Source organism: Bos javanicus, chromosome 21 (genome assembly GCF_032452875.1).
Source record: "Bos javanicus breed banteng chromosome 21, ARS-OSU_banteng_1.0, whole genome shotgun sequence".
NCBI classification, from domain to species: domain Eukaryota; kingdom Metazoa; phylum Chordata; class Mammalia; order Artiodactyla; family Bovidae; genus Bos; species Bos javanicus.
The window spans coordinates 2,748,885-2,755,721 of NC_083888.1; the positions used below are offsets into that span (position 1 = coordinate 2,748,885).

The window sequence follows — 6,837 nt, forward strand, 5'->3', positions numbered from 1 at the left end:
CACGCCAGGCCTCCCTGTCCATCACCAACTGCCGGAGTTCACTCAGGAGGTCTCCTCAGACAATTATTTTGCCTTTTTGCATTTCTTCTTCTTTGGGATGGTTTTGATTACCACCCACTGTACAATGTCACAAACCTCTGTCCATAGTTCTTCAGGTACTCCATCTATGAAATCTAATCCCTTGAATCTATTTGTCACTTCCACTATATAAGGGATTTGATTTAGGTCATACCTGAATGGTCTAGTGGTTTTCCCTACTTTCTTCAATTTAAGTCTGAATTTTGCAATAAGGCGTTCAGGATCTGAGCCACAGTCAGCTCCTGGTTTTGTTTTTGCTGGTTGTATAGAGCTTCTCCATCTTCAGTGGCAAAGAATATAATCAATTTGATTTTGGTATTGATCATCTGGTGATGTCCGTGAGTAAAGTCATCTTTTGTGTTATTGCAAGAGGGTGTTTGCTATGACCAGTGTGTTCTCTTGGCAAAACTCTGTTAGCCTCTGCCCTGCTTCATTTTGTACTCCAAGGCCAAGCTTGTCTGTTATTCCAGGTATGTCTTGACTTCCTACTTTTTTCATTCCAGTCCCCTATTGATGAAAAGGACATCATTTTTTTCTGTTTTGATATTAGTTCTCAGAAGTTTGTAGGTTTTCATAAAACCATTCAACTTCAACTTCTTTGGCATTAGTGGTTGTGGCATAGACTTGGATTACTATTATATTGAATGGTTTGCTTGGAAATGAATAGAGATCATCCTGTTATTTTTGAGATTGCACCCAAGTACTGTACTTGGGCGTACAGTCCTTGAGATTGTACCCAAGGACTCTTTTGTTGACTATGAGGGATACTCCATTTCTTCTAAGGAATTCTTGCCCACAGTAGTAGATTTAAGGTCATCTGAATTAAATTCCCTCATTCCAGTCCATTTTAGTTCTCTGATTCCTAAAATGTCAACATTCACTCTTGCTATTTCCTGTATGACCACTTCCAATTTACCTTGATTCATTTACCTAACATTCCAGGTTCCTATGCAATATTGTTCTTTACAGCATCAGACTTTATTTCCATCACCAGTCACATCCACAGCTGAGCGTTGTTTTCACTTTGGCTCTGTTTGTTTATTCTTTCTGGAGTTATTTCTCCACTGATCTCCAGTAACATATTGGGTACCTACTGACCTGGAGACTTCATCTTTCAGTGTCCTATCTTTTTGCCTTTTCATACTGTTCATGAGGTTCTCAAAGCAAGAATACTGAAGTGGTTTGCCATTCCCTTCTCCAGTGGACCACATTTTGTCAGAACTCTTCACCATGACCTGTCCATCTTGGGTGGCCCTACATGGCATAGCTCACAGTTTCATTGAGTTAGACAAGGCTGTGATCCGGGTGATCAGTTTGGTTAGTTTTCTGTAGATGTGGTTTCCACTCTCTCTGCCCTCTGATGGATAAAGTTAAGAGGCTTGTGAAAGCTTCCTGATGGGAGGGACTGGCTGTGGAGGAATCCGGATCTTGTTCTGATAGGTAGGGCTGTGCTCAGTAAGTCTTTAATTGAATTTTATGTTGATGGGTGGGGCTGTGTTCCCTTTCTGTAGTTTGGCCTGAGGATTTATCAAATGTGAACACACCTGTCCATCCACTGTGCCCCTCAAAGAGTTTCAGATAATATTTCCTCCATAAGAGATTGTGAAATGCACTGATGAAGAGAGCATTTGCTGCTTGAAAATCCTTTGGTAGAAGTCTTGCATAGACCAGGGCCCCTGAGAAAAGTCACGAGGGCTCCTGATTAAATGGGAATCATGGAATCCCAGAGGGCAAGACTGCAAGGAGCAAACCTTCCAGGTAAAAGGTGAGCTCAGCTACTGAAGCAGTGCTGGAACAAGAGGACTCTGGCAGTGGTGTCCTGGGAATGAAATAAATGGGCTATCTACTGAAGTATTATTTGATATGTACAGCTAAGAAACTCTAGGCTTGGTGACCAGAAACTTTGCTCGAGTCACTGCAATGTATTAATATTGCCTCTGGCCCAGTACCAAGAGCCAAGTCAGTTCCCAGACTCTTTCCACTGAAGCAAGGATACACTGGGTCCACCAGAGGAAGCATCTTGTGACACTGTCACAAGAACAGACTGTAAATACATCCCCAACCCTTCTTTAGAGGAACTATAGCCATTTGTTCTGTTAACTTACAATGGCTTTGGTTTGACATTCTTCTCTTCCTATGGTTAGGCAGCTCAGAATTATTAATGTTGTTTTTTGTTCTTCCTGCTCCTCCAGTACTTTTGTAGTTGTTCCCTGGAGCTTGAAATAAATGAAGTTTTGGTCTAAGTTTATTTCAAAGTGGTTCCAGTAGATCTGTGAAAGTACCTGATCCTGTCATGCATAAGTCAAACCTCCTACTTGACAACTGACATTATCCTATTGCCCCTTGAATCTTGGAGTGTGGGCTACTGTGATCAGGAAAGACAAAACGGTAGCCTCTGGAAGTTCCCCATAAGAAGACAGTAAACCAAAAGTGATGCTGCATCTTACAGAAAATTAGAGATTAGTGCCATCGACAAAGATTTGCATGCTGCAGAAGCTGTACTGTCATATCTAGGTACGGTCATATTCCCAGGTAGCTCAGCTGGTAAAGAATCCACCTGCAATGCAGGAAAGCCCAGTTCTATTCCAGGGTCAGGAAGAACTGCTGGAGAAAGGATAAGCTACCCACTCCAGGATTCTTGGGCTTCTCTGGTGGCTCAGATGGTAAAGAATCTGCTTGCAGTGTGAGAGACCTGGGTTCAGTCTTTGGGTTGGGAAGATCCCTTAGAGGACAGCACACCAAACCACTCCAGTATTCTTGCCTGGAGAATCCCCCTGGACAGAGGAGCCTGGTGGGCCTGGTGAGTCTGTAGGGTCCCAAACAGTGGGACTTGACTGAAGTGACTTAGCACCCAGGCATATCTAATTACTAATTCATCTATTTGACCTGTGCAAAAGGCACACGCTTCTCCTTTCCCTTACTGCCCTGGTTAGTAATGTTTGAATCTGCTCTTTGGTATTCTAGAAGATCTAGGAGGCTGAATCCTTTATTCTGCAAGTAAAAAGCCAAAAAGGAAAAGCTTTTTGTACTTGGGAGGGCCCCACAGGGTCCTGTTCAGTTTCATATGCATAGAAAGAAAGACTTTATTTTCATTCTGGAAATGGCCTAGAAGCTAAGAAGGTTTCAAGGCTTTTTCCACTTCTGAAAATTTGAATTTGCTGACCTCAACCTAGCCATGTGTGTAATTCGATCCGGAAGCTGATTCCATGCCTCATTAACCCATGTCATGTTCTGTGGAAGCTGGTTAGGTGAAAGGATCTTCCCTTGCTGTCTACATCCCTGTGCAAATCTCTGCTAAAGCAGTATTTCTATTTGGAGACCTCACATTTCTTTCTCTCAGGCCATAGTGATTTCTGATTCAGGAAGATTTTTGCTTCCCTCCCAACTTGGTCATTAAACATCAATTTTCCTGGGTCTTTTCTCATCTCCTCCTGGCCAGCTCTCTATCCTCCTGACAGAAACACTTAGTGGGAGAAGAGAGCAGTGAATTCCCTGTATAAATATATGCTGATTATATAATTAAGTGAGGTGATCGAGGTGTTAATTAACTCTATTGTGATAATCATTTCACAATATGTGTATCAAAACATCATGTTGTACACCTTAAACTTACACAGCATTATAATATCAATTATAAGCTATATAATGTCAATAATGCTGGGAGGAAAATAAGAGAATTCTTTTGTTTAATAGAGTTTGACCAATAAACATATTTTAAATAAATTATATCATGGACAAAAATAGAGATACTGCTTACACAAGTAGCATTTCCTGTGTTACAAATTACAAGGTGGATTTTCAAGCTCACCACTCCCCTTAAGAGAACTGCACCTTTCTTCAATTATATCGAGTCTTCTTGTTAAGAAGAATCTCAATTTTCTTGACGGTTAATTTCTTAACCGGGCTTCTAAAAGAGTCTCTCTTTCCCACACCGGGAGTCGAACCCGGGCCGCCTGGGTGAAAACCAGGAATCCTAACCGCTAGACCATGTGGGAGAGGACGTGAGAATGTTACAGTACAAGACAATTAAATCGTAGCCGTCTGCTTCCGCTTCCGCCGCGCGGTGCCGCCTCCGAGCTGCTGAGGCCTTCCGCGCCTGCGCGGGTTTTCGGCGCTCGGCGCCGGCGGTGCGGACTGTGCTGAGTCTCATCGCCCGCGGTTTGGAGCCTGGAGTGGAGTGCTGTGACCTCCCCGACCCCTCACCCCGCCCCGGGGAGGTGGCCCGACCCCACCAAACTCTCCGCTCCGGGGAAGCGGTTCTGGGCCCCACACGGCCCTCCCGCAGCGTCTGTGGACGGGCCTAGTTTCTAAACACCGGTTAACTACGTTCTGTGGTGAGATAAGAGAGTGCTTTGAAGAACCAAGAGCAGGTTGTGAGCCTGGCTCCTGGGCTTCAGTTTCTGGGTTTTGAAGCAGAGGATAACTTTTGTTAGATCAGGTTTTTCCAGTCATGATGCTTAAGAGCATTTTAAGTGAGATTTTGCACCTTGAAGGCAATAGATGAAACCCCAAATACCTCCTTGGGAACGTTTTGGGGCCAAAGGCCTTCAGAGACTACGGTTTTAAAAGATCTTGTTTAGGGATGGTCTTACAGCCATAAAACCAAAGCTAAACATTGCCAACTGTAAAGAAAGAATCCATACGCTGCACTGCTTTAACAGCTCATATCTTGCAGGAAGAAAGGTAAAATAAACTGCTGACTGGGAGATAAATATGTACACCCCACATAAAAAATTGATATCCCGTATTGGAAGGAAACTACACATGATTTATAAAAAGACAAATACTGCTATATAAACGTCAGAACTTCTGAACAAGCCTCTTGGAGAGGAACCCCAAGACAAGAATGCATCTGAAAAAAATTCTCAAACCCACTGGTTCCAGGCTAGCATTAGGCCAGAAAGCAAGTGTGCAATGTCAAATGTTGGCATGTGGGAAAAAGAAAGATTTTGGAAAAGAAAAAAGATTTTGGAAATTGATAAAACTTGATCAAAGAGGCAAATTGTCAGGATTTCCTGAATATGCTTATGACAAAGCAATTCTATTTTTTTAAAAAAACTTTTGTAAAACAAATACTGTTCTGGATTTGTCTCACAGTGAGTATGGAGAAATGCTGCTCTGAAAGTAATAGGCAGACCATAGGGAGGATAAAGGGCCAGGGTCACCCTAAGCAAAAATCAGGCAAGGGTGGAGATTCTCAATCTCTAAAAATTTCGACTGTATGTGTGATTTTTTAAAAATTAAAATTCTTAATATTTGAAGACATTTGTGGAATGAAAAGGACTGTACATAATGTCTACAGTTGAGCCACAGACTGGAAGAAAATGTTTCATAGGGAAAAGTAACTATTCTTACTATATCTGCACCTTAGCTCCCAGGGGGCAAAAAAAACCCACAGGAAGGAAAAGTGGATTGAGAGAGGAGGAGTCAATAAATTGGGGGAAGCTCACTCTTACATGTAACCATGGCAATACAATTTAAAACAATGCTAAGATACTTCTGCTTTACTGAGTATGCCAAAGCCTTTGTGTGGAGCACAAAAAACTGTGGAAAATTCTTCAAGAGATGGGAATACCAGACCATCTTACGGCCTCCTGAGGAATCTGTATGCAGGTCAAGTAGCAACAGTTAGAACTAGACATGGAACTACAGACTGATTCAAAATTGGAAAAGGAGTATCTCAAAGCTGTATATTGTCACCCTGCTTATTTAACTTAAATGCAGAATACATCATGAGAAATCCCGGGCTGGATGAAGCACAAGCTGGAATCAAGATTGCTGGGAGAAATATCAATAACCTCAGATATGCAGATAACACCATGCTTATAGCAGAAAGCAAGAGGAACTAAAGAACCTCTTGATTAAAGTGAAAGAGGAGAGTGGAAAAGCTGTCTTAAAACTCAACATTCAATAAATGAAGATCATGGCATCCAGTCCCATAAAGTATCAGACTTTATTTTCCTGGGCTCCAATATCACTGCAGATGGTGACTGCAGCCATGAAATTAAAAGATGCTTTCTCCTTGGAAGAAAAGCTATGACAAACTTAGTATGTTAAAAAGCAGAGATGTTACTTTGCCAACAAAGGTCCGTCTAGTCAAAGCTATGATTTTTCCAGCAGTCATGTATGGGTGTGAGAGTTGGACTATAAAGAAAGCTGAACATCGAAAAATTGATGCTTTTGAACTGTAGTGTTGGAGAAGACTTTTGAAAGTCCCTTGGACTGCAAGGAGATCAAATCAGTCCATCCTAAAGGAAATCAGCCCTGAATATTCATTGGAGGACTTGATGCTGAAGCTGAAGCTCCAATATTTTGGCCACTTGATGTGAAGAACTGATTCATTGTAAAAGACCCTGATTCTGGGAAAGATTGAAGGGAGAAGAAGCAGGGGATGACAGGATGAGATGGTTGGATGGCATCACCGACTCGATGGATATGAATTTCAGGAGTGGGTGACAGACAGGGAAGCCTGGTGTGCTGCAGTTCATGGGGTCACAAAGAGTCAGACACGACTGAGCGACTGAACTAAACTGAAGATATCCAGGGAGAGGAAGCAAGGGCACAAGCTCCATGAAAATGGCCATCGCCCCTCTCTAGGGCTGCTGCCCAGGCTCCCCTTTCCCACGGCTCATCCTTGTGTGAATGCAAAACCTTCCAAGGCATGGCAGTTGAGGCCAGAGCCACAGGATGGCATGAGTGTCTCCTGGCTTTCACTGTGTTGTGATCCCTTGCCAACCACCAATATATACATTGCATTCT

At 42.7% G+C, this 6,837-nt stretch overlaps 1 non-coding gene across 1 annotated transcript; it reads right to left on the reverse strand.

The window, feature by feature from the left end:
• Nucleotides 1–4,001: 4,001 nt before the first annotated feature.
• TRNAE-UUC (transfer RNA glutamic acid (anticodon UUC)) lies at nt 4,002–4,073 on the reverse strand. The gene has a single exon. It is a non-coding gene; the product is annotated as a tRNA-Glu (tRNA).
• Nucleotides 4,074–6,837: the final 2,764 nt, after the last annotated feature.